The following is a 25856-nucleotide window of genomic DNA, read 5'->3' as shown; positions in this document are numbered from 1 at the left end:
GGGTTGGACCCTATCCAAGGTTGATTTTTCTCATCTTTAATGCACAGAAGGGAGGGGAGGGGAGGACAGTGAGCGGGCCAATATCTCAAACCGACCCCAAACGGTTAATGATAATGAGCCGGCGTGCACCCCAGGAGTTTAACAGCTCTAAGGAAGAGGGGAGACCCCGGGAGAGGGGGGCACAGCAGAGGTGTTTTCAATTACCAAAAAGAAAAATAATTTATTTTTAAACAATAGCCCCTCGACACTGGGTGTTTAAAGAGAATATGCCCTGGCCCCTAAAATATCAAAGTGAGATTTAAAAATAGAAAAGTCATTTCCCCCCTTCCCCATTGCAGATTTTACTGTAGCGTTCTAGAAGGCAGATTAAATGAAGGGAGCTCAAACACACTCAATTTTGTCCTTTAGCAAATTCTTCTCTTTCACTCTTGCATGAAGAAAAAAAATCTCCCCACAGAGTTTTTCTCTTCTTCCTGGTGTGGATCTGGGCCCCTGCAGTGCCCTGTGTAATTTCCAGTTCCTCAGAATTCAGGTATTAATAAAGACCCCATGGGGACTTCCAACAATATAACCCTACATTTTGAGGCATTATGAAAGGAAACCCCCAGGGGTCTGTGGCTCAAATTTCTGAAATGTAGGCATTGTAAAAGGCACCCCAGGGGATGCCCGCAATAGAAATCTGCTGAATTCAAAGCATTTTGGAAGTCCTGGTGGGAGTCATTACTCCCACTGGAAGCTTTTTACAAAACATGTGTTGCTGACATGTTGACAGATTGCTCAGTGAAGTGTTTAGGTGCATGCACAAGGCGGGCCTTTGGAGACGCTCGGCGCTGCCAGCGAGTCTCCCAACGCTGGAACCGGTACCATCCATATTTCATAACAGGGGAGGCCGAGGCAGCCGGGGACAGGAGGAGTGTTCTCCGAACCAGCAGCGAGCCTCGCACCCCTCCGCCGCCGCGCCACTTCAAGTGGGCCGGCCCAGTCCTCGCCTTTGGAAGCGGGTCTGTGCAGCACAGCTGTGATGGTCCTTGTATCCCTGCCAAGGGCTTTACTGAAGGAATCTTGAGGCGACCTCACTGATCACTGCAAGGCATCGGGCAGACCAAACCGGGGGGGGGGCGGGCAGGGGGCGCAGGGGGGGCGGCTGGCAGGACCCTCACCTCCACCGCAGCCCCCCCCAGCCCTCCAGGAGAGGCTGCATGGCGGGGAGGGGCTGGAACTGGGGCACACTGGTCTTGACAGCGTTAAGCTCGCGAAAGTGATCTGTGACTTTAATAAGGCAGAGGGGCTCAGAGGAATTAGCTGCCTAGGTGATGGGGGCCGGAGATGGATGGAAATGTATTCATGGCCTGGTGGGCCAAGGGCCAGGCTGGGGCCCTGGGGAGGTCGGCTCACCCACAGCCCCCCAGCCCCACGCGCTCTGAGGCGCTCGCTCCGAAAGACTTCCTCAGCCACTCGAGGAACGAGCACCAAGCAGGCCTGGCTGCGTACACACACACACCACACACACACACACACACGCACTCACACTCTGTGGCAGGATAATGCGCCATATGCCCGTGTTCATAAAATTTTAAAGGTAAAAGCGGATGTAATGTGATAAATGTGTACGTGTGTTGATAGGAACACACACACCAATACACAAGCATGCACATTCCAACGTGGGGTCTTTTCCTTCCTCCAAGGCTCTGCGTTTGCCTTCAGGACACCCCCCAACCATGTGCCCCAGAATGAGAGAGGCGACCTGCCTCAACCACGCCACGGCCGCTGGAACACACAAAGAAATCTTCCCTAGAAATTTTTGTTGCTTCTTTTAAAATTCTCTTTGTACTACCGTACCGTGACGTGGTGGGCTTGGGGTTGTCCTTCGTTGATTTTTTTTTTTTTCCAAAGCATGTTAAGAAATAATCATCATTTCTGCTGGGCACCAGAGCATTTAGAATCAGGGGTGAGGGGGGTCATGGGGGATGGTAACAACATGTCTAGCCCAGCCCTACATTTTCCCAGGATTTCACCTCCATGCTAGAAACTGACTTTGGAGTTGGCCTGTAGGAAACACATTCTCACCCTGGTGGCCTTCCTCTTCTTTCTCCTCCTTTCAAAAGCAAATTGCATTTCCATAGACAAATGGCTTTTCCAAGAGAAGGGTGCAAAACTGCATTCTCCCAAGCCCCCCACAGCCTTCTGGGGACAATGGTTCCAGAGGTACCTGGCAAGGGAGCCTCCACCCTGGGTGTCAGCCCTCAAGGAGGCCCCCTAAGGGATGGATAAGACTCCACCGACTGAAGGAATGCAGTCCTTCCCACCAGCACCTGTAGGTGAGAAAGCTACTTCCGGAGCTGGCCGGTTTGGAGACAGCTCCCAAGTCTCTGGGCCGGGAGTTTTCTATCTGCCAGTTCCCAAGTGCCCAGCTCTGAGATCGGTATATCACAAAAGCACATAATAGACGATCAGTGTTGAGTGAAGAAGTGAATGGAGACATGGGTGAACAATAAGCTCAAGTCATAGATGAGGCTATCAAGAGTCAACCCCAAGAGGTAATGTGACTTGAAAAACATAAAATTGGTAACAATCTCCCAGTCCCAAAGGAGGAAGGACAGATTTCCCCTTCGGAGCAGACATTGGGGAACCCTCTTCTTCAAAGAGAAAACCTTGGTCTTGGAGGCTGGTAGAGGCAACTGAACCCAGGCCCCAGGCATGCACTTTCCAGAGGGCTGCTTGGCCCCAGCAGCCAGCGATGCCGTGCCCAGAGGGGGACCACCGGGGGTGGGGGAAACGAGAAGGAGGGGAAGAATCTTTGATAGAAACTATTTCTAGGGATGGCACAGCTCCATGTAAAGCTCCCCAGTAGGCGTGCCAGACCTGTCACATGAGCTCCCCCCCTTGAGCCCATCCCCCCACTCCCTCCCACCCATGCCCCTCCTTCCGTCCCACCTGCGGGGCTCTGACTGCTTTTCCTTGGATGACGGGAATCTATGTCTACGTCTGACTAGGGTGACCAGTTTGTCCCACTTTGTCTGGGACACTCCCAGTTTTAGCACAGAAAATCCTATATTCCAGGAAGCCTCTCGGTCTAGGGCAAACCCGGGCAGGTGGTCACCCTACACCCTACCCCTACACCCTTACCCCTAAACTGTAGGGCTCCTTGAGGGCAGGGACCAGCATAGACCCTGCTACAGAAGAGGTGTGTGATAAACATTTGTTTAATCCATGCCTGAACAAATTAAGTCTTTTGATCCCAGTTTCCAGCAGGCCTGAGGGGGTACAATAGTTGCTCAGTTCCCAGGTAACCACAGAGCGAGTGCACCAGGCACGCAAGGCAGCATCAGGCCTGCCCTGGAGGCCTTCGAACGTGGCTGCCAGAGCTGGGAGGTGGCCAGGACCTCCGCACCCAACCAGAGTTCCTCCTGCCCACAACCAGCAGCAGCCCCTGGGCCCCCCTGAACCTCCCACCCTCCAGAAGCCACTTAGGAGCAGTCAGCACTGCAATCACTGACCTTTAGGCAGCTCTCCGTCCACCCACTCCCAGACCACCCCCTCCAAGCCTTTGGGCTTGACTCTTAGAGGTGCAACAACTGCAGACTGGGATATAGAGTGTTCTTTCTGGGAGAAGGCAGGAGGATACTTGGAGTAGGGAAAAGAAAAAGGCCCAAAGTACAGGCTTTGTTAGCTCTGGCCATGATGGGAGAAAGAACACTATTCCGGACCATTCGTTCGTCCAGCGAACACATCCCATGAGCCCTCCAGCCAAATGCCAGCCCCTGGGTGAACACAGGTGAAGAGGCAAGGTCCTGCCCTTCACAAGCCCCCTGGGTGGGATGGCTGTGTCCCATCTGGCCCAAGGGGACTGTAATACCCACCTGAACACAGCCAGACAATGGAACACGATAAGGCCAATTCGTGGAAGCTTTAGGAAAGTATTTAACAATACGATACACTGTTTACAATCTCTAGGTACTTGGGGAAAAAGCAGATTGCAGAACCGGAATCAGGAAGGACAAACGCCAAAACCCTGGATCTCCAGACTATGGTTAGGTTTTATCTTCTTCCTTTGGCTTGTCTTTATGTAATAGATCTTCCACAACAAATTCACCTAATAATTAGCACAAAGCAAGAAAAATGTATTTGGTAAACAAGGGTCTGCTTACTGCTCAGGGGTCGGGGGAGGCTTCCAGGGAGGCAGGAAGGATGGTCTGGCTTTGCCAAGGGGGAAGCAAACTGTGATGGGGGGGGGGGGGGGGCGGTTCCAGGCAGAGAGAATGGCACAGACAAACCCATGACAGACTTCAAGGACAATGGTCAGGCAGGAGGCGGTAATTCAAGCTGGAAAACCAGGGACAGACCCCACCACCCATGGCCGCTTGAGTAAAGAGCTGAATTTTGGTCTCATGGGTATTGCAGGCTGGCATCCCTCAGGGCCCTGACCCATCACACCACTCCACATCAAAGATAAGGCCACATTTGCCTGGGAAGAACTGGTTTCCATCCGTTGGTTAACAAGATGGGCGGGGCTGCAGTCCAAACGAGGCGGAGGCTCGGAGCTCTCCCCTCCAAGCTAGTCCTTGCTCCAGCATCTGACCACACAGACACACTGGGACCAGTCCCGGCCCATCCAGCAGGCACTGAACCTGCGGCGCCATGTCCAAAGAGGGCTCGCTGCCTCATGGGGGGGGGTGGGACACGGTCTCAGCTGCTCCGTTCCCGACAGAGCCTGGCCTGAATGGGCCCAGGGCCCCACTGCCTGGAGGTAGACTTCCGGCCGCCAGAGGGACAGCTACCACCGAACGCAGAGTCCAGGTGTCAGGAGGAAATTAAAACAAATGACCCTGCCGCATTTTTTATTATCCATTCATAAAAAATACAAGAGCGAGATGGGAGAAAAATAGGTCACTTCAGTGAGATTTACAGTAACTTAGAAATCCAAACATCACCCAAAGATCTCTGGACTCCATCTGGCTTCTGAAGGCCAGGTCTGCCTGACCCAGAAAGGGGAGAGAGAGCCCACAAGTACAGAGCAGAGTGGGGTGAAGATCTGCGCACCGGTGACACGATGGCACCTTCATCCGCACAGCATGAGTGGCTCCAGGCCGCACAGTGCTGGCCTCACAGGGAAAACCCATCAGCCACCCCCGAGAATGACCCACAGATGTGTCTACTCTCCACGCAGCAGCCCCAGCCCCAGTCATGTCACACCTTTGCCTTATCCCCTCCGATGGCATCCAAGGAAGGACCTGCATTACCTGGCCCCCAAAGACTCTCAGCCCGATCCTACACCCTCGCATCCCTGCTCGCTGGATTCCTACATTCCTGGCTTCCTCGCTGGTCTTCCAACGTTCTGTAGCACCCCTGCTTCCCCAGGGCCTTTGCATACACTCTTCTTTCTGTCTGCAGCACTCTCCTCTGGAGACTTTACCCACGATCTCTTACTCATCCCAGATCCAGGGCCAAGACTCTTAGAGGCCCTGCATATAGAAAAAAGTATGCTCTACACTTGCATGATTCGAACAAAATAGAACAAAACCCACTACACTATAAAATAAGAGTAATGAAGTCTTGACAAAATTTTTATTGATTCATTTATCTGTGCAACCTCTAAAGTTTTTTTAAAAAATACTTTAAATCAAATTCTTACAAAAGAACTTTCTCCAGTGGGAGTGGTCCTGCCTTACCGAGACCCTGAAGCACTAACTTGGATGCAGTATGGTTCAGATCTCAGCCCCAATTTCACCACCTCCAGGAAGGCCTCCATGACATCTTATCATTACCAGCCCCAGCACAAAGACCAGATGCAGAGGCCCTCTCAGCATTTTCACAGCTCCACGTACCTTCCCCTTCAAGCCCTTAGGGCAACTGTGATTTTCCCACTGTCTGTATGATTCTCCAAGCACACCATGAGCTCCATAAAGGGAATAATGCCCACCTTGCGCACCATCATGCCCTGCCTAGAACATAGCATGTGCTCAAGAAAGAGCTGTTGAACAAATAAATAGAACAATAACAGCATGAATAAATCAGGGAGGATGACTGGCATTACAAATGCATTCACCAAAGAACCATGAGGAGCCACCACGGAGCTCCTGAGAGGAGCCAAGTCCGCTAGGGAACTGAAACCGTTCTTCCAGCGAACCTTTGCAAGAAGCCTACTACGTACCGAGCCTCAGGGACACAAGGATGAACAAGACACACCTTCTCCTCCAGCCTCTCTGCCCAGAAAGGACAGATACATCAAAAACCCGTGAGAAAAGGGAGCCTTCAAGTGCTGGGGGGAAGCTAAGGAAACAGAGATGAACTTCAGAATGCTCCCCACTTCCATGTCCTGTGTCCCCCTGACCCGGCGCAGGTCAGGATGGTGCTGTCCTCAGCGGGTGCCACCCTGCTGGGTAGAGCAGGGGCACACAATGTGGCTTTTCCTTGAAGTACACAGGATTATTAGGACTTGCATTCCCCTTAGTGCCCAGCATGCTATGTTCTCTAATGCAACACACATTGATCAAGCTCCTTCTCCATGCCAGGCATGGTGCCAGCTTCTAGGGACGTGAAGACCAGGTCATGGTCCCTGCCCTCAACAAGGGCCATGTCGGGCTCGGTAGCTCTCAACCACGTGTAGCAATAGCTCCCTTCGGGGGGGGCACCTTTTCAAGTGCTACAATAATCAGGGAGGTTGCTACTGGCATCTAATGGGCAAGACCAGGGGTGCTGAATGCCCTGTAAAGCAAGGGAGAGTCCCTCAGAATGATGAAGTATCCTACTCAAATGCCACCCCAAGTTTGGAAATTCTAGCACAAATCTATCAGCAAACCAACAAATTCTCCCTTGACTTGGCTACAACTGCTGGAGGCCGGTGTGCCAAAAGTGCAAAGTCAAAGGATTTATAATCCCCCAAAGTGAGATCTGCCAGATGTGTCCAGCTTCGGCCCCTAGAAAAACCCCAGCTCCCACCAAAATGCTCCTTCCCCCCTTCCCCGGTCCTCCCTGCCTGCACCGTTTGCTGAGTGATCCCAAAGTCCTTGCTACTCCAAGTGCGGTCCAGATACCAGCAGTATCTGCGTCCCGAGAGCTGGGAGCAAATGCAGAACCCTGCTCCTCCCCCGCCCCAGAGCTGCCAAATTAGAATCTGCATTCTTACAAGATCCCAAATGACCCATATGCACTGGAAACAGCCTCCCTGGCACTTTCTGTTCACAAGCCCTCCTGGGGCAGAGCAGAAGAGGGAGGCTCCAACCACCTCAGTCGCCTCCCTCCGCACCCCCAACCCCATGTTTCCTGCATCCTCAGTGAGATGCCATAGAACCCTCATGAACAACAGACCAGGTGTCACAGGACAGGTGGGCCAGCTCTTTTCTCCCTGCTCAGCTCAAAGGAGGGACAACAAGAGCGGGACCTCGCTCCCAGAACAGCCGGAACACGTGTCAGCCTTCAGAACACAACTGGGAAAGATGCACACTTACGCCCCAGATTAGGAAAGGGGTGACATGTGTCGGTGCAAGGGCACTCTTTTTGCTGTTCCTAAGGGGATTACTGCCCCTGAGGGGACCCAGAATGGGTATAAAACGAGGGCCGAGATGCTTTCCTCAGAACCACACCAACACCTGTGCTCCTACACCCAGGCTGAACTTGGGGATGCTCTGGAATTTTGATCCAAGACTCATTTCATGCCTACTCTCCCAGGGAGACTATAAGTTCCCAGGGGCAGGGTCTGACTCTCTTTTGTAGATACCTCAAGCCACAAAATTGATCTGGCACAGTATCTGATAACAAATAAGTACTGGGGTTATAGGTGAAGGACAAGGTGGGATGGGATGGATGGGATGTGGTGGGATGGGATGGGATGGATGGGATGGGATGGGGTGGGATGGATGGAATGGGATGGGATGGGATGGGATGGGGTGGGATGAGATGGGATGGGATGGGTGGGATGGGATAGGATGGGATGGGATGGGATGGGGTAGGATGGGATGGGATGGGATGGGATGGGATGGGGTGGGATGAGATGGGATGGGATGGGGTGGGATGGGATGGGTGGGATAGGATGGGATGGGATGGGATGGGGTAGGATGGGATGGGATGGGGTGGGATGGATGGGATGTGGTGGGATGGGATGGGATGGATGGGATGGGATGGGGTGGGATGGATGGGATGGGATGGGGTGGGATGGATGGGATGGGATGGGATGGGATGGGATGGGATGGGATGGGATGGGATGGGATCGGGTGGGATGAGATGGGATGGGATGGGTGGGATGGGGTGGGATGGGGTGGGATGGATGGGATGTGGTGGGATGGGATGGGATGGATGGGATGGGATGGGGTGGGATGGATGGGATGGGATGGGGTGGGATGGATGGGATGGGATGGGATGGGATGGGATGGGATGGGATCGGGTGGGATGAGATGGGATGGGATGGGTGGGATGGGGTGGGATGAGATGAGATGAGATGGGATGGGATGGGATGGGATGGGATGGGATGGGGTAGGATGGGATGGGATGGGATGGGATGGGGTGGGATGGGATGGGATGGGATGGGATGGGTGGGATGGGGTGGGATGGGATGGGGTGGGATGGGATGGGATGGGATGGGGTGGGGTGGGATGGGATGGGATGGGATGGGGTGGGGTGGGATGGGATGGGATGGGGTGGGATGGGATGGGATGGGATGGGGTGGGATGGGATGGGATGGGATGGGGTGGGATGGGATGGGATGGGATGGGGTGGGATGGGATGGGATGGGGTGGGATGGGATGGGATGGGATGGGGTGGAATGGGATGGGATGGATGGGATGGGGTGGGATGGGGTGAGGTGGGATGGGGTGGGGTGGGGTGGAGTGGGATGGGATGGGATGGGGTGGGGTGTAGTGGGATAGGATGGGGTGGAGTGGGATGGGATGGGGTGGGGTGGGGTGGGGTGGGTGGGATGGGGTGGGATGGGGTGGGGTGGGATGGGGTGGAATGGGATGAGGAGGGATGGGGTGGGATGGGATGGGATGGGGTGGGGTGGGATGAGATGGGATGGGATGGGTGGGATGGGATGGGATGGATGGGGTGGGATGGGATGGGATGGGATGGGTGGGATGGGGTGGGATGGGATGGGATGGGATGGGATGGGATGGGATGGGTGGGATGGGATGGGTGGGATGGGGTGGGATGGGATGGGATGGGGTGGGATGGGGTGGGATGGGGTAGGATGGGATGGGGTGGGATGGGATGGGATGGGACGGGATGGGATGCGATGGGACGGGATGGGATGCGATGGGACGGGACGGGATGGGATGGGATGCGATGGGACGGGTGGGATGGGATGGATGGGATGGGATGGGATGGGATGGGATGGGATGGGGTGGAATGGGATGGGATGGGATGGGATGGGATGGATGGGATGGGATGGGATGGGGTGGGATGGGATGGGATGGGATGGGGTGGGATGGGATGGGATGGGATGGGGTGGGATGGGATGGGATGGGATGGGATGGGGTGGGGTGGGATGGGATGGGATGGGATGGGGTGGGGTGGGATGGGATGGGATGGGGTGGGATGGGGTGGGATGGGATGGGATGGGATGGGGTGGGATGGGATGGGATGGGATGGGGTGGGATGGGATGGGATGGGATGGGGTGGAATGGGATGGGATGGATGGGATGGGGTGGGATGGGGTGAGGTGGGATGGGGTGAGGTGGGATGGGGTGGGGTGGGGTGGAGTGGGATGGGATGGGATGGGGTGGGGTGTAGTGGGATAGGATGGGGTGGAGTGGGATGGGATGGGGTGGGGTGGGGTGGGGTGGGTGGGATGGGGTGGGATGGGGTGGGGTGGGATGGGGTGGAATGGGATGAGGAGGGATGGGGTGGGATGGGATGGGATGGGGTGGGGTGGGATGGGATGTGGTGGGGTGGGAAGGGATGGAGTGGGATGGGAAGGGATGGGATGGGATGGGTGGGATGGGGTAGGATGGGATGGGATGGGATGGGATGGGTGGTATGGGGTGGGATGGGTGGGATGGGGTAAGATGGGATGGGATGGGATGGGATGGGATGGGATGGGGTAGGATGGGTGGGATGGGGTAAGATGGGATGGGATGGGATGGGTGGGATGGGGTGGGATGGGTTGGGCTGGGTTGGATGGGATGGGACGGGACAGAGGGACAGAACGTATGGGAGACAATGGAATGCAAGAAAGGTTAGGCCCAGCAATGCCTCTTTCTCACTATCAGCCATGGAAAAAGTGCTCCTATAGGGAGACATGTACAAGAATGTTTACAACAGGCAACAATTAGAAACAACCTAAATGCCCATCACCAGGGGACCAGCTACATAAGCCATGGTACATCCACGCTGTACAATGCCATGCAGCAGTTAAAGAATAAGGGGGATCTATATACCAATGTGCAAAACTCTCCAAGGCATAGTATTGTGGGGGGGAACCCATTGCAGAATGATAAATCCAATACGGGATCATTTATATTTTTAATAAAAAATCAATATGACATTGTTTCTATGGATACACATATACCATATTTCATCAAATCTAAGACCCCATGGGTTGTAAAGTCACCACTATTTTACATACCACTAAAAGAAGAAAAAAAAAACTATCAATTAAACCATGACCAGCCACTAATTGCAGGAGACGTTAGAGTCTGTCCTGGAATCTATGAAACGCAGTATTACGCAAATTTGGAGTACAGGGTCTTAGAGTACGCCAGCCAAACTAGTGATTGCAAATTAATGTGGGGTGGGGGGTGGTGGCCAGGATGGAGACTTCAGCTGAATCTGCATCTGAAACTTTCACAAAGGGAATACGTTTATGTGTTCGTGCTATTTAATCTCTAAAAATGTTTTTTAAATAAAGAGCGAGGAAAGCCTCCTCCGCCCCTCACTGAAAGGTGAGGCGATGCTGAGAGCACTGGGCAAGTCCATGAGTCACCGCAGAGATGGGGACTTTCCAGGGCACTAGGCCAGGGTGGGGCCCGGGTGGGTGGGCGAGCGGGACACGCCAAGCTCCGTGAAGAGGAGAAGGAAGCGCTTCTGAATGTCCAGTGGGGACGTGTCATGGAGAAAAAAGAAACAACAGGAAGGGAATTTGATTTGGGGAAAGAATTTGCAATTGACTCACAGACTAACACAAGGCTACTTGGGGGGCCCCAGGGTTGCCCCCCCAAAACGGCTCCTTCATCTACCCTTGCTGCTCTCCGCAGAAGCTGCCTGGAAAGTCATAATGCCATCCTGAATGCATCACTCACAAGGGATCTCCTTGGACTCAAGCTTCTAATTCCGCCTTAATATCCAATTCTGTGTGTCAGGGAGAGCTGAACCTCAGCCTGCAGCAGCCGCGTCACCTTGCCCTGCGCACAAATAAAAATAGCTTTGGTGCTCGGAGCACAGGTTCCCTTGCCTTATCCTCTGGGGGTCCCGGGAGCGGTGCAGCCAGCGAATGGAAACCATGCGCAGTATAAATACATAATGAACAAAGAGGCTCCTCAGAAGCATCCTTGACCTTCCTGCTTTCCTTGACTTCTCCCCTGCCATTGTCCCCGGTGAAGCCATAAATGGAATGGCACCGTTGAGGGGGGTGACGGCCACAGAGTACCCTCCTTGCCAATTTCTCCAGTAGTTAAGCAGTAAATGGTGTTAATCGGAATGAGAGTCTATTCCATTCTCCATTTATGCAAATAACAAAGTTTTGGCAGCTCAGGCCGTGATCTGAACAGCTCTACCTGCCAGGAGCCAGGCCTCACGTCTGACAGATCTGCTCCTCTGTTCCCATAATCTGCGGCCTGATGGCGCAAGACTGAGTCACAGACTACTACCAGGTCCCAGGGAAAGAGAACACCGAAAGCCAAAAGCCCCGCGGCAACCTGACAAAACCCCAAGCTCCAAGACAAACACGTAGCTCCAACACCCCCAAACAAGTTCACACGGGAAAAGTTCTCCTTTTATAAACTGGGGTTCATCTCCAAAAGTTGACTTCTCAGCAGCACCCAAGCTGGCCCCAGGGACAGGGGCGATGCAGAGGGCGCTGGTCATCGGCCCTTCCGGATCCACCCTCCTCCCTTCTCCATCCTGCTCTGCATCCCAGGAAGCTGACCAGCAGGCTCCTCTGCTTTGGGGCTCCTGTTAGGTTTAGCCCATGGGTCCGGCAGAGACTGGAGGGTAGGAGGGGACAGAGTCGGGGTATTTATTCTCCTGGCATGCTCCCTGGCTTGTCACAGGTTGCCTGTCATCAGGGACCTCACAGCTACAGGGGCAGTCTTCTCCAGGTTCCAACAAAAGCCCCTCCGCATGCCCCATTACATTCTCCAACATGGCCAGGAAGTCCCAAAAATGCTCCCCCATCCCTCCCTTCGACCTACCCACCTCCGTAAAAAAAGGCCCCTTATTAAATGCTCTTCAATTACCTCGTTTGAATGCACCATCTGTTTTCTGCTGGGACCCTGACTAAGGGGGTATCTTTTAAACAATTTTTAAGTAAATGTGTCGACACAAGGTGTTTGTGAAGATAGTAATAAAAAGCCCTTAGAGGATGCAGTGTAAAATATGTCATCAGTGAGAGTGACGAGAGATTAACAAAAAAACCAAAACCAGAATCAGTGATGAGGCAAGTGGCCCGTGGCAAAGGTGGTCAGAGGGCAAAGCCTCCCTAGGTACCCACGCCCCTCCCACCCCGGACTCCCCAGGCCCTTCCCTCTGTGACTCGGCACTTCTCCCTGCAACTCTGCCACCCCGCCGTGGGGAGCACAAACCACCCTGGCCGGACCCCACAACATGCAGACACTCCACTGGTGCTCCTCAAATCCCACCCCGGGGACCTTCAGGTCTTCCTGTGCTCCCCATGTGCACCCCAGGGTTTATTAGGCATTTGTCCATCTACCTCTTCATTACCCATCTCCCCCACCAGAACAAAAGCTTCCTGAGGGCAGGGACCTGCTATATCCCTAACACCTACCGTGGCTTGGCACGTAGCAGGGACTTCATAAAAAACTAGAGGTCCAGCATGCAAAACATCCCTATCCCCTGGAAGAGCGGCATACGTCCTCTGGTTTGTCTTATGGTCTCAGGGTGCAGGTGGGAAGAAGTTTCTGAGGCCAGGAAGGGAGGTATGTGCTTGGTGGCACACCATGGAGGCTCCTCTCCAGACCACGGGAGACCGTTCACAAGAATCCCTGGGCCTTAACCACCCACAGGAGTGACAAATGGAACAACCTGGCACCACGTCCAACAAATCGTTCAATAAATATTTCCCGAGCACCTACCATGCGCTGGGCCCGTGTTAGGCCAGAGACAGATACAGGCATGAGAAAGTGAGCGCACCGCTGTTCTCAAGAGGGTCAACTTCTAATAGCAAAGCCAAAAAAAAAAAAAAAATCAAAAAGAAAATGGGAAATAAAAAGAATTACCAGAAAGGAAATCAAAGGGGCCGATTCGATAGACGGAGTGAAGGAGAACTACTCAGGCTGGGGAGTGGGGGCGTCAAAGAGGACCCCTCTGTGCATGGGGCACTGGAGCTAAGCCCCACAGGGAAGCGGAGGGGAGATCCTTGGGCAAACCTGAAAGAGCATCCAGGTGGAGAGAAGAGGTGGAACAAAGGCCCTGGGGCAGGAATAAGCAGTCTCAGGGGGAGTAGGAGAGGCAGGCCTGGGGCCGTGAAATGGATTCATCCTAAGTGCACCAGGAGAGGGGCAGAGTCACGTGGAGGCAGCCCTAGGGTCAGATGCGGGGAAGCAACTGGAAGGCCACAGACAGATGCCAACCATCTCTCCTCCCCAGTCCCCCTACCCCCTGCCCTCCACCACCTTCTTGCCACCTCCTCACCACCCAGCCCCTACCAGTCCTCCGAGGGGTCAGACCTGCTCCAGGAGATCTGGTCTTGTCACCCTCTGCCACTTGGCAGTACTGGCACACACACAGCCAACCACTAGGCCAGGCCGGGACTTCGGGCATCCATGGTGGCAGGGTGGGGGAGGGGCCCGGGTATGTGTGCTCCCCCCAGGCCAGTGGCCACCTCTCCCCACCTGCACAGCTGCCTCACAGCCCCAGTCTTCCCAGATGCCCCCCTCCCCAGAGCAATGATGTCATTCCCAAAGGCAGCCAAATTCTAGCCAGTCAACTCCAAAATAAAACTGTTTAACACAAAATGAAGCATTTTATAATCCCCTGTACATTTTTTCCCTGAGCTGGCACACACAGCGTTTAAAAACACTGCCAAAACACTCAACCAATAGTTCGGCTTTATTTTAGACCAGTGCCAGAGTTAAATTTCGAATTTCCTTGCTCCTTTCCCGGTCCGGAAACGCCCCCACCCGCACCCCCGGCCCCGCCCCCACCCACACCCGCACCCCCAGCCCCACCAAGCCTTCGCCGCAGCATCACAAGCAGTTGTTAACTCCCTCTCTAAGGCCAGGCCAGGCTGATCCCCTGCTGGCTGCACTCCTTGAACCACACGCCTGAGGCAGCAGGAGATAAATTTGGTTGATTTCTCATTTTGTTTGGGGATGTTCTTTATTTTCCTGTGTTTAGGGTGTCATTTGAGGGATGCCAATCACAGGATCTCAAGGTTCGGAGGAACCCCTCTCTCCATCAATCTTGGTGCTCTAAGGGACAGAACCAAGACCAATTCAAGGGGCCACAGGGATACCCACTCTGGCCTACATATGAAAAGCAACTTTATATTTTGTTCTTGCTCCCCCTTGCTCCCCCACTGCTTTGATGCCCAGCTTCCACCAGAGCTCCCACTGCTCAGCCCCATCCAACCATACATTTTACCCAGAAGTGATAGTAAAGATACCAACCACTGGCTCACCACCATAGGAGCAGATGGCCTCTGCACTGGTGGGACTGGTCATGCTCAATCCCACCCCTGAGGTCAGGTCACCTACTCTGGACTCTTTGGTTAAATGGCATAAGCTCCTTCCCTCTTTGGGCTGATGCTGCCTAAGAGCATCCATCCCCCCCTCACCCCATTCTTCTGCTAGCAGCACCCTGGATTCCTCTGGGGAACATCTCTGGGTCTGCCATTCAGAGCACTCCATTCTGCCTGAGCCAAAAGCCAAGACAACATTCATCGGAGCCAGGAGATGCAGGAAGACCGGGTTCCAAAGCCTTCGCCAGGGTCCCTCGATGTAGCCACACCTGAAGCTGGTGCTAACTACATCTGGATTTTCTAGTTACCGAGCCACTAAATTCCCCTACTTGATTGAAGCAAAATAGGGATGAGTTTTCTGATACCAGCCACCGAGAAGCCTAACTTCCCAAACTGCAAACATGGCTTTGAGGACCGCCCCCCCTCTCCATCTTCCCCTGAACCCCTCCCAGCCCCGGTCTCTCCAGCAACATGTAGGACTGAGCTCTCGCCTCCCCGTCCTGCTTCTGCTGACACAGCCTCTGAGCACACTAACCGTTTTGGCAGGGACCCTGCTACTTGTTTTCCCCGCTCATACTGCTCACACGGGCCTTGGCCAGGACTCAGCTACAGCACAGAGGGAACCAGGCGGTTCTTTAGAACAAAATAACTACATGCGGGTCAGTTTAAGAATCTCGTGGCCAAAGCCTGCGAGGGGCTAGGTGCTATCAAAGGTAAGCTCCAGAAGGCCAGGAAATACTGTCCGTTTCACTCACTACTCTATCCCCTGTGTCAAAAATAGTTCCCAGCTCATAGTAGGTGCTTTATGAATGAATGAATACATACCAGGGGGTGCTGTGATTTTAAAGAACACATTTTTCTTCTGAGCAGTGGTTTGCTCTCTTCTTTTGGGCACGGGGAGTTGTAGCCTAAGTAAGGGACACGGGAAGACACCACCGATAGCTTTCAGCTCTAATAAAGGACTCATGGAGAACATTACTTTCTAGTTGCCCCTTGTACCCCAAAACCAGGTCAGGATCCAGCTGAAGGCTATTCCGATCTTCACTGACAGGCATTTCTCAAAGCTTTTCAAACCTCAAATTGGAGGAAACCAAGATTGATGACTTAGGAAACACAATTGTCAGGTCTTTACGCCCAACAGATTGAGGAATCCACACGCACCTCTTGGGAGAAAGCACCAGGGCCTCTCCGAGGGGTTCTGGTCCCTGTGTCCTGACCATCAGTGACAGCACTGGCAGGCAGGAGCGAGGAGGGCTGGACTAATGAACTGTAGTCTTGACGGGAAAGGGACTGACCAGAGCACCTCATAACTGACCCTGGGTTTGCTCAGTGATGCTGAGATTTGGGAGCTATATATGTATCCACTGGGGGAAAACACTTATTACTGAAATACCTATAGAACAAAGAAAAACATCTTGTTATTGCAACTTTGGAATACTTTATCTGTCCCCCTCCCTCCCCCTGAAGCTGATGGTGGGTGATGTGACTTGGGGTCACCCTGGGTTTCTCAGGAGCCGGCAAAGCAGACTGATTTCATAGCTGCCCCTCCACACCATCTGGGCACCTGAGCCACTCAAGCCTCAAGGCCAGACCAACTCTCTCCAGCGGGGGTCCAAGGCCTGGACACAATGTCCCGGAGGCCCAGTAGCCGGGGGATGCCACCAGGGCATGACTTGCTTTTCCCAGAACTCTGCCCCCAAAGGGACAAGAGGCAGAGGGTTGGGGAGGGGAGGGTGGGCCAGCCTCTGTGGGACCCCCCCCCCCAAGGGAGGAGCACAACTTCCACAAAGTTTATAAGAATTCAAGTGTCCAAGTCACTCCGCAGGAAGCAAACAAAAAGTCCAGTCCAAATGAAGTGAGGTTTGTGGGTCCCACACCAGTCCCCTGGCCATCCTGGAAACTGGACTGCCTCCCGGGTATTACCAGCCACCTCCTGGGGAAGAGGGGGCACACTAACTAAGCTACCACCTCCATGTGTGACCTTGGACAAGTCCTATCTCACTGAAGAGCCTGGCCCACTCCAGGCTTTCAGACTGCCTGGGGGGCTCCGGGGCAGGCTAAGGTGGCAGGAGGAGAGATGTAGGCAGAGCTGAGAATCTACAACACCCTTTAACAGAGCACTCTATGTCTGCCTCCCTAAAATTCTGAGATGAGATGGCTAGATTCCATCAAGAGCAAAGTGAATGGACTTGACCATCGATACTCGGCAATCTGGCATTGGATTCAATGATTGTATTCCTCCGTATTTGCCTGCACATCACGCCTTCCTCCTACAGAAAACATCCTGGGAGGCCCCTCCCCAACTCTCAGTCCCCATGGTCTGTATGGAGGTGCCCTCGACTGCCACCACCCTGAGCTACTACGCATGTCTGTCTCCCCTGGCCTCGGGGACGCTTTCGGGGATGAGCCTTGGTCATGGCTACTCCGCTAGGAGTCAACCCCAGGACTCCTGTCCTGGTGACTGGAAAGAGGCTGTTCTTTCTCTGAGGCGGGAGGGTGGAATCCTGGAGGCAGCACCCCAGCCACTGAACACCTGGGGATGGGGTTTGTAGAGAGAGCCTTGGAGCATGTCCTTTGGAGGGTCATGCTTGAAGCCAGTCTTACTTCTCAGTTCCCTGAGCCCATGAATCTGCATTTTTTGCTTGTCAGCTGGAGTTGAGTATGCACATAGCACGTTAATTGAGACCTACTATGCGCCAGGCAGCCCAAAGGATCATGGCGACTTCACTTTCCAGCTAGATTATACATTCCTTGTTAATAGAAACTCTCTCTCTCTGTCTCGCTCTGTCACAAACACACACACACACGTGCACACAGCCCCAGGCTCACAGTGGGTATGGTATCACAACTTGCTGGCACGACATGTGCCTTCTGGAAACTTCCAGGCTGAAATGGATGACAGCAGGCTGGACCCAGAAATACACACGCAACCAGCCTGAAGGCCAGCTTGGGGTTTGTCTTTTCCTCCCAGGACCTTGAGGTCCCGCTGGGTGTACATCCTGGCCCGAACAACAGGAAGCCAGCGGAAGGTTTGGCTGCTGCCAGGAAAGGAGAGGAAACCAGGATCCAGACTGGGCCGGCCCCGGGCCAGTCCCCATCACTCTCCCAAGGCCTCTGCAGGGTCCCCTCACTGAGGCTCATCCCAAGGGGTGTTTGCAGCAGACACCTTCCCCGTGTCGGGCACCACACCTGAATTCCACTCTGGCCCACCTTGGACACAAAGGAACCCACCCTTGGGCACAATGATTCAGAAACCCATCAGGGTAGTCAGGCTAGCTGGGTGGAACAGAAGGAAAAGATCCTCTCCACTTTGGAGAGCCCTCAGAAACCTCAGAACACACACATGGACACACCGTTTCCCGTGGAAACCAAGAGACATATGGATTCTTCCCACCTTGACCCCTGCCTTCTATACTGCTAGATGTGGTGTCCAATTTTTGGAGAGACCTACAGGCCCCACAACATGACAGCAGCGTTCGCTCCACATAATCAAGTCAAGGGGGGATACACTCTGTAAACCTGTGGGCCCCACACGAGGTGAATAATCACACCAGCATCTGAAAAGCACCTCCCCTCCACATGACCACCAGGAGCCAGGGCAGAGCTGCCCAAGCCCAGAGAGAACCGCGGTCCCAGGCAGCCTGCCGGCTTCCCAGGCACCTTCTGGTGGGGCACTCGGAGGGCAGGGAGCAGGCAATTTAGGGAAGGTTCTGATCTCACCACAGGCGGGGCAGACCCAGACTGGCCGGTGGCTCACCCCGCCTATCCGCTTTCCTCCAAAATGGCAGCAAGCTCACAAGACAGCGCACACAGTCAGCATCCTCTTAGGTACCCCTCAGACGACATCTCTATATCTGGAAGCATCTTTGATTTATTTATTTATTTGGAGAAAGAGAGAGCGAGGGCACACACAAGCAGGGGTGGAGGGAGGGGCAGAGGGAGAGAATCTCCAGCAGACTTCCCGCTCAGCGTGGAGCCCGGCGCGGGGCTCGATCCCACGACCCTGAGATCACGACCTGAGCCGAAACCGAGAGTCAGACGCTTAACCGAAACCGAGAGTCAGACGCTTAACCGACTACACCACCCAGGTGCCCCTGGAAACATCTTTTAAAGACCCTGGGAAAGCCAGCTCTTTAAAGGCCACCCAGGGCACGTCACCTTACAAGTCACGGAATGCTTTTGTGAAGTGAATACCTTCTCCACTGGGTTACCTTTTATTTAAATAAACAGTTCCTACATCCCCAGCACCCAGAAGGGTCCCTACACATAGCACGTGCTCAATACTTGCTCCATGCGTAAAGCATCTCTTCCTTCTGTAACTCTCCCTTCTGATGATTCATTAGTTGAAGTCCTACTATATCCAGGCATGGCTCATGGAGCCTTTCTCTTTACAAGCTCATACCTGCCTAATTGCTGACAGCTTTTCCCTCATGGAGGGTGTGGCCTCCCTGGCAACAAGAGCAACAAACTTTTCTTGAGCACCTACTATGTGCTCTAGCTATAAGGCCAACGCGACCCTGGAGACAGAGAGGAGAACAAGACCCCAAGCCCTGGCATCAAGGCATAGGTCCTCACCAGCACAGTGGGCTTGTAAATATTTGCCAATCTGGCAGGTTAAAAATAGTAGGTAGTTTCTTGTGGTCTAAATTTACAGTTCTCGGGGTGCCAGGGGGCCTCAGTTGGCTAAACGTCCAACTCTTGATTTTGGCTCAGGTCACAGTCTCAGGGTCGTGAGATGGAGCCCCACGTCATCAGGTTCTGTGTGGAGTCTGCTTGAGATTCTCTCTCTCTCTCTCTCTCTACCCCCCCCCGCCTCTGCCCCTCCCCCTGCCCCCACTCCCCCACCCCCACTCTCTCTCTCTCTCTCTCTCTCAAATGAATAAATAAATCTTTAAACAAAGTTGACAGTTCTCCTATTCTCAATAAGGTTCCTTCCTCAATGTGTAAGATCTCATTAGTGTATCTCTTTCTGGTTCCACTTTGCGCACAGGAGATATTCAAAATATCTGAAGACCAGTGGGGCGCCAATCGTTCCGAGCAGGGGCTGACCTCAGACAGCCCAGACTTCGCCCTGCTTTCCTGTTGACTTATTGGTTCTTTTCTTAGTGTTGGTAGGAGTTTCTTACACATTAAGGAAAAATATCTTTTGCCCTTTATATGTGTCTTTGGTTTGGTTTATTGTGGTTTTGGCTATGCAGAAATGTTTTATTTTTATGTGGTCAAATATTTGTCTTTTGTTTTACGGCTTTTGGGTTTATGGTTATATTTAGAAAAGGCTTCCCCACTCTGATCTTATCATATTCTTTTAAAACCCACTTACGTTTTCCTTTAGTATTTTCAAGTTTTCTTTTTCTGTTTAGATTTCTGATCCATTTGGGATTTGTTTCAGCTTTCAGAGGAGAGGGATCCCATTTCCGTTCTCCGGGATGGCTACAAGGCACCCCAATCCCGGTTACTGAGTGATCCATCTGTCCTCCGTGGAGATGCAGTGACACCTCTCTCATACACTACATTTCCAGTTTTGTTCACATCCCTTTCTGCTCTCTTTTCCGGGCCCTCATCCGTCCCACACCACTTAGATTCCTAGGGCTTCAGAATGTGTTTTAAAATCTGGTCTGGTTACCAGCCCTCCCCATCACTCCTCTTGTTCAGAATTCTCCTTCTTCTCCCTGCATGCCTATGTTCCTGATGAACTTTAGAATCAGCTTGTCCATTTCTAAACAAATCCCATTGTTACTTTCACAGGCTAAGTAAAGTTAACAGGTTCATCCAGGGGAAATTGACCTATTTACAATATTGAATCTTTCCACCCAGGAAGAGGGTCTGCCTCCTCATTTAGTGAAGTCTCTTCTGTGTCCCTCCATAGTTGATGTTGCTGGTTTGTTTGTCCTCTCCAAACATTTGAAAGTGGCTTCCTGGGTCTGTTGCCTGGTCTTTACACATTCTCTGACTACATGAGCAGGATCCTTCTTTGCTCCGCGTTTTCTAGCTGGATGCTGTTTGCATGGAGGAAAGCTCTTGATGCGGGGGTATTAATTGTGCTCAAGCCCCCAGGCCTTTTGCACTGCGAGACGCCGGCTGACACCAAGGCGCAGTGCATGCTCCCCATGGGCAGAAGGAACCCGCGCCCTGCACCTGTGCACTTGGCAGTGCACTGCCCAGCGGCTGCCCATGCCGACTCTGCTCTGTCCAAATGGAACCAGTACGAGGGGCGCCCCAAGCAATAAGGCAGGGAGGGGCCCCACCCATGCTGTCAGAGCGAGAAAGGGCCTGAGCCGGCACACAAAGGCAAGATCCCGCCAGCCGGCGGGCAGGAAGGAGGCTGGCAAAGGTGCCAACCTTCACGCAAGCCCCAGCCCTGTAATTAGGGCCCACAGGTCACTCTGGCCACAGCTGAACAAACCAGGGTGTAATTAACTTTCCACCCGGCTTTTTACACAGCAGCATTTCACCTTGGCCAGAAAAGGCGGGTCTGCCTTTCCGAAGGGGCTGGGGAAACACTCCTCGGTCCCAGTCCTCAGGAAGTGGGGGGCAGCTGAAGGGGGAGCAGCAAAATTAACCCACAGGGAGTTCATTTTTTTGCTGTTGCTATTTGAACAAATCCCTCTCCGTCTCCATCTTTTTTTTTTTTTTTTTAAGTTGAGCATTCAAAAAAGCCATGTCTGTCTGGAATTTAGCTGGAAATCGTTCACTGTCCCTGGTCTATGTTCTCTGTGTGAGCTGTTCAGACCTCGAATCTTAGCTCAAGCTCTCTAAACTTCAGCAAGATCCCCTCACTCTCTGAGCCTCAGCTGCCCAATGTGTAAGATGGGGATGAATGGTGAAAAATGGGATCTCCCTGCTGGGACGGTTAGGAGGACCAGGTGGGATCATTCCTTCATCCAACAAGCACGTATTAACCACCACTGTGTGCCAGGCACTGGGCTAGGGCATAACAGGAAAAAAAACGGACACGGCTCTTGTCCTCCTGAAGCTCAACAGTAGTGGCAGAGACCGGCGATAAACACATTAAAAACTATCACAGAGGGGCGCCTGGGAGGCTCAGACGGCTAAGCGTCTGCCTTCAGCTCAGGTCATGATCCCAGGGTCCTGGGATCGAGCCCCGCATCAGATTCCCTGCTCAGTGCAGAGTCTGCTTCTACCTCTCCCTCTGCCTCTGCCCCTCCCCACCACTCATTCATTCGCTCTCTCTCAAATAAATAAAATCTTTAAAAAAAAAAAAAAAAACTATTGCAGAATAATCACAGAATCTGACCCATGTTATGCACTGTGTCGGGGGTAGGACTGTGGGGAGAGCAGTCAGGGAGGCTGCGGCCCACACATGGAGCCCTGGGGGTTGGGGGCATGGCAGGGACCCCGTATGCTTCAAGGATGCCTCTCTGTGCCCAGTGAGGAGCCTGGTCTGCGTCGGAGATCACGGAATGGTGCCTGGAGGAAGAAACCAATGCTTGGCTTCAACCTGGTCCTGAAGACTATTTCTATTCCACAGAGCAAGTACCTGAACGGGCCCAGAGTTAGAAACCTCAGTCTTTCTAAAGAGACTCCATCTGCCTACCTCTCCCTACCTATGATGAAAACCCAAATCATACCAGCGGTGCCTTTAGCGAAGAGGCTAGAGATCTCCAAAAGCCGTCGGGTGCTCCGGCCCTGGGGAGCTGCCACGTTCCACGACTGGCACAGTGCACATCCCTGCAGACAGCCCAGTCCTGACACGAGGAGGAACGTCCCTAGAAGAGTACGATCTAAAGCATTATAACAGCACAGATCCAGCACCCAAATGTCCTCGGGCACTCAGCTTCATTAATTTGGGCCAAAGCGGCCGTCGGTCTAAATCACAGCGTCTCCTGAAAAGGTAGTCTTCGTCCCAGAAAGCCGTAAAACATTCCACCTGAATCCAGACTGAAGGTCCACAGCCGACCTGCTTCAGTGAGCACATAAAAAATTGGAATCAGCCCCTGGGTAAATCAAACCTCTCGTAGTAGCTGCTTCCATGGTGCCCCAGGAAGTTCCCAGAGATACTTTCTAAAGCAACTGAAGTCCTCTGGGCTTCTAGAAGATGATGAAAAACACCCCCTGCCACCGCTGATAGGGTCCACACGTGCTTGGCCGACACTTCACAAACTGGGTCAATGTAAACTTCAGCTCACTCCCTGTTCTGACATCGTTCCAGTTAGTGGGGCCCGAAGTAAGGGGAACTTTCTATCATCAGTTCAGAGAGCCACCAAACGCTCTGGCCATTTCCTCACCTGGGGCCCACAAATGATGCTCCATGAGGCACAGACAAGCCCAGCACAGGCATCAAGTCAGCCTTTGTCCACTCTGTTGTAGAAATCCTCATCTCCTGGCGGACCGGTCTAAATTTCATATTTTTGTAGTATATGGACACAGGACCTGCAACCCAAACTTCATCTGCTTGAGTGCTGCTGATAATGGAGAAGATCATGTCGCAGCGTGGGAATCCATTCAGAAAACATTCAGTAACAAATGCAGAATGCAAAATGGCATATGCCCCCGACGCCAAGCCCGTAAACATGTCACCCTGTGGGCCAGGTCTGCAGGAGAACAAGGAGGAATCAGCTCCTGGGGATGTGAGTATCCACAGAGCGGACGGCTCTTGGCTTATCTCATTTCGGGTCCTAAGGATGCAACATTTGATGCCTTGTGGGTTTAAGGCTGGTTTCTTCTCCGACGCGAATGGGAAGACAGAAAGGGAAAGGGGAGAAAGAGGGCTGGCTTCTGAAGTCCACGCTTCACCAGATTCTCCTGGCCCCAGCAGAAGCACTCCCACGAAGGGACGATGGAGAGGGGGCCTTCTCAAGCTCCAGAATCTCTGCAGGTGAGGGTTCCTCAGGGCAGAGTTCCAGGGGCCTACCCTCCCTTTGCATGCCACCAATGCCATCCTGGCAGGAAGTCCCCCCCCCCGCTTCCATGGGGAGCTTCCCACCACCTCGGAAAATCTCCAAACCTCAGCGACTCTCCCAGATTCTGATGGAACGAGGCACTGCTCCACCCCCACCCCAATGGCCACAGAAAGACACAGAAAGAGCCAAGAGATCACCCTCTTAAAGCAGTTTTCTAAAAGAAGCACATTCAAGATGGCGTCCCACAAACACACCCCACCTCCCCGGGACACACCTGCTTGGTGAGGGGTGTGCAGTCTCCACATTCTGACTGCCCCCAGCAGGGGATGAGTGGGGACGATTGTTGTTCACACCCAAGGCCTAATTCCGATGCCAGGAGGAGTAGACAGCGGGATTGACAGGTGGTGCTGCCCTTGGGCCCCAAATTCTCAAAAGCAGGGAGGGCCCCCCACCTTCCCTCCAAACAAGACTTGTTTGTTCCCTCAGAAACATCTGCTGAGCACCCAGAGCCTGCCCAGCCTCAGCAGAGCGTGGCCCTCTCTGAAATGGTCTTTGTCAGGCTGTTGAGGGTCCACCTTTCCCTCCAGGGTGACAAAGTGGCCACACTGCCCGCCTGCTTCGTCCCTAGTCCAGCGGCTGGATGGCCAATGGTGAGCATCCAGCAGCCCCCTGAGCCCAGCCTGGGAGGACCTGCTATTGCATTTTGGCGCCAGTTCCAAGTTTTTAAAGCAGAAGCCAATTTTCACACATCTTGTGCTAAAGCCCAATATATCAAAGACTTTTTAATGTGGACAGCTCTGACTGGAGTGGGTATCAGAGCCCCCTCGGTCAGACAGGCCCCAATGCCCACCCCAATAGTTCCAGAAACATCTCTGGGGACACAGTGGGAAACCACTGCAGATCAGAGAACGTGCAGGTGGCCGAGGTAGGGACCTGCTTTGAATAATATGCACACAATTCCCAGTGGTTTATCCTGTCATTGGGTAATAATCCTCAGAACCTAAGACCTGGGGGAACATCACTCCTGACATTTTACTTCCATGTCAGGGAGACTCCCAGACTGGGTCACACCTTTACTGGGCGGTAATGAATTTCTTAGGGATGCTATTAGGCAAGGTCGTTTCCCATACTCCTTTAAGGAATTTCTGACTCCCTTCCGATGCTCCAGGGCCTGGGGATTCCTGGCTCCCATGTCCCCATGGAGGTCGTTAGTGGGGTCCTGCTAGGAAGCAGGCAGAAGTGTCGGTGGCTGAAGGCCCTGCAGACAGAGTTACCATGATGTCAGCCAGGCCGCATCTCTGGAGAGAAGAGAAAGCCACTGGGAAAAGAGGCCTGCCCAGGACTGAAGCACAATTTAGCTACTATTTCCAGCAAAACACCCCGATATTCAGCCTCAAAGCTTCACACTGGCCCTTCGCCACCTGGAAACACCACCATTCTCGAAAGTGTGGAGAGAGACAAGAGAATCTCCTTGGTGCTGAAGAACTGAGTGGTGCTGGGCATGGGGCCTCACTCCAAAAGCTGCAGAGACTCAACGCAGCATCACTTCACAGGAGTCCTGAGGGGGCCTGGGCTGATGCTAGGCAAGCCCCACGGGTTCTTTTACACTCCGAAAATAAAGAGAATCACTTTTAATTAGAAGATCAATTCATTGATTGTCTTCCAAGTCAGGGACAATATTTCATTCCCGTATCATTAAGATTCCACCTCAGTTCTGGGCTAAATCAAGAAATACACAGGCCATCTACTATTTTCTCGAGCAGAATGAGAGTATACAGCCCAGGTCCTGGAGAGGTCCTGGCTCGGCCACCAAATCCCTAGGTGCCCTTGGTCAATCACCATCCCCTCTCATGCCTCAGTATTTCCCCTCGGGAAATGAGGGGCCTGAAAAGCCAACCCCATACGTCCCTTCCAGTTCTGATCCTAAGCTTCTAAGTTGGCCGTCACCTCTGCCTGTGGATGAAATTGCACAAATTCCAAATGACTGGGGTTTGGTTTCCTGAGCCCCCCAAAAGTCCAAAACTGTGAGAATCCTCTCACGTCCACTGTTTTTGGTTACATGGTTCCTCCAGAGGTTGAGAACAGGGGACTTTGTCTAACCAGGGCTGTGCAGGTACGGCCGTCACTAGAGGGAAAGTCATAGTTCC

General features: G+C 53.1%; 1 protein-coding gene across 2 annotated transcripts in view; it reads right to left on the bottom strand.

The window, feature by feature from the left end:
• ZNF423 (zinc finger protein 423) overlaps positions 1–25856 on the bottom strand; it is a 326576-nt gene that overhangs the window by 191958 nt on the left and 108762 nt on the right. The window lies entirely within an intron of this gene.

Source organism: Zalophus californianus, chromosome 17, assembly GCF_009762305.2.
Source record: "Zalophus californianus isolate mZalCal1 chromosome 17, mZalCal1.pri.v2, whole genome shotgun sequence".
Classification (NCBI taxonomy): domain Eukaryota; kingdom Metazoa; phylum Chordata; class Mammalia; order Carnivora; family Otariidae; genus Zalophus; species Zalophus californianus.
This window is presented reverse-complemented; position numbering and strand designations above follow the sequence as displayed.